The sequence below is a fragment of the Pinus tabuliformis genome, chromosome 9 (assembly GCF_031772625.1).
Source record: "Pinus tabuliformis cultivar Carrire ecotype Pingquan chromosome 9, CPIR1, whole genome shotgun sequence".
In the NCBI taxonomy this organism is placed as follows: domain Eukaryota; kingdom Viridiplantae; phylum Streptophyta; class Pinopsida; order Pinales; family Pinaceae; genus Pinus; species Pinus tabuliformis.
The window spans coordinates 1,414,717,475-1,414,719,704 of record NC_142307.1 but is presented as its reverse complement, the minus strand read 5'-3'; positions in this window follow the sequence as shown (position 1 = coordinate 1,414,719,704).

Genomic DNA, 2,230 nt, shown 5'->3' with positions numbered 1-2,230 from the left:
TTCTTCTTCAACAGTAGCACTGAATCATAGCTACATCGAGACCTTCTTCATGAGTGGCACCAATACCACCTTCATGAGGCAATGGGCAGACATCAATGTAATATCATTGAAACTTCTCTTGTTGTACCAAGATCGAGATCCACTCTTGATTGTGAGACAATACCAAATTTGTTTGCTGCAATTTAGTACCTTGATATGAGCTCCTTTATCGAAACATTTTTCTGCATTCCTATCCGAGCTTGCTTCTGTGTTTTACCTCTGAAAATCTTAGAGATATCCGAACCTTCTCACTATGCCAAAGATCTGAAAATGTCTTCTATTCTACCCATCCGAAATCACAGAGATATGTGAAATATATCCTTCCACTGTTCATGCGAAGTTCTGTTTTCATCACCGAAAAACTCAGAGAAGATATCTGAGTTTTGTGTCTCTATGAACTGGGCCGAGGTTGCTATTTATAGTAGTTTATCTGACCTATTAAGCCGACCTGAGTTTGTGAACCGGTGTGTCTCCATTATGTGAGCCAACATGAGTTCCTTTATTCATCTTGATGTCGACATAGGAAGAGGACTGCGTGCTTGTCGTTGGAGGGATATTTGGAAACGTTATAATCTCATATATATTGTTATATCCCCAAGAAGGTGTTTTCATACATGACATAGAATCTTTGACTTTTAATGAGCAATCCTAAGTCTCTCAATGGGAGCCATCTAAAATAAAATCACTTGCTCATGAAACCCATGAAGCGAGGCTTACAAAAATAGTTTTATTTTCTTCATTACATCATTTACAAAAGCCACAATTACATGTCATTATGAAGATCAAACCTAGTTACACTTTTCAACAAAAAATTGTCAAACTTTCCAAGCCGACTTGAGTAGGCTCATAAGCCTTGGAAAGAGACATGTCCCTTCAGAATATGGAAAAACCACTATAAATATAAACCTGAATTCGTCCATTCAAGCACATATTTTCGGTGGAGACAAAACAAGAGGTAGAGAAGTAGCCACAACGTAGAAAAGCAAGGAAGACAAGTTTGTGGAATCGTTCTTGGGTTAAATAGTCTCCCACAAGTTTGAGCTGGGAGCAAAGAAGTTTTCATGGTCAAAGTTGCCGCAGTTGTCATCATCAAAGTTTCCATATTTTTCGTGGTCGAAGTTGTCGTAGTTGTTGTGGTCAAAGCTGCTGTACTTGCCGTGGTCGAAGTTTCTTTAGTTGTCGTGGTTGAATCTGCCATAGTTGCCATGGTCGAAGTTGCCATAGTTGCCGTGGTTAAAGTGTTGATTTATTGGGATTGGACAAATAGAGCTTGTTGAAATCTTCTCTTGAGAACATAATAGGGTAGAGTTGGAGAGCCTTTGAAGAACTTATGATCAGTGTTTTGAAGGAATATCCTTGGGAATTCATTGAAGCATAAATTGAAGGCTTGTTGGGCATTATTGAGGCTTGTTGAAGGGACATTGAAGACCTGGTATTGTGTTGAGATTGAAAGACTATTTTGAAGGTTTAGTCAAAGCCTTGTTGAAAACCCTTTGAAGTCAAAATTAAGAAGCTTGTTGAGGATATTGTGAAGACATATTGGGAAAAAATTACTGAAGACTTAAGCCAATGTTGAAGGCGCCCTTGGAGATCATAATGCACTTATGGGAGCCCTAATAATGAGACCTTGAAGAAAATTGTTTGGGTGAAATGAAGAGTTGTGGTGAAAACTTCTGAGAAGATAAAGTTGTCATTAATGAAGTGATTTGGAGATTAAGTGAAGACATTGTTGAAGGTGAAGATTTTTTCATGGCTGGTTTGCAGAATATATTAGGAGCCTCGAGGAACCATTGAATCCATATTGAAGAATTGATGTCGTGGGTTGGAGCCTTGGAGGATAGGAGTCCTCAAGAACACTAGGTTCGATTCTGTATCGGGGAGAGAGTTGGATCCCTAGAGGTTGGTTCCTCATAGAGACAAGGTTGGAGCCTTGGAAGATAGGGTTGGAGCCTCGTGAACTCCAAGTCAGTGCTTGGAAAAGTACATGTTGGAGCTTGGTGGAATGGAGATTGGTGTCTTCATCTAGGGTTGGAGCCGTAATTATTATTTTACTCGATTTATTGTAAAAAGAGGATTGGAGTCCTCGATATATCTGATTAATAGAAATATTTATTTTGTATTGTTCATTTGTGTTCTATTCCTAAGTGATCTAAACTGGTAAAGTAACAATTGTAAAAGAAATATTGATTCA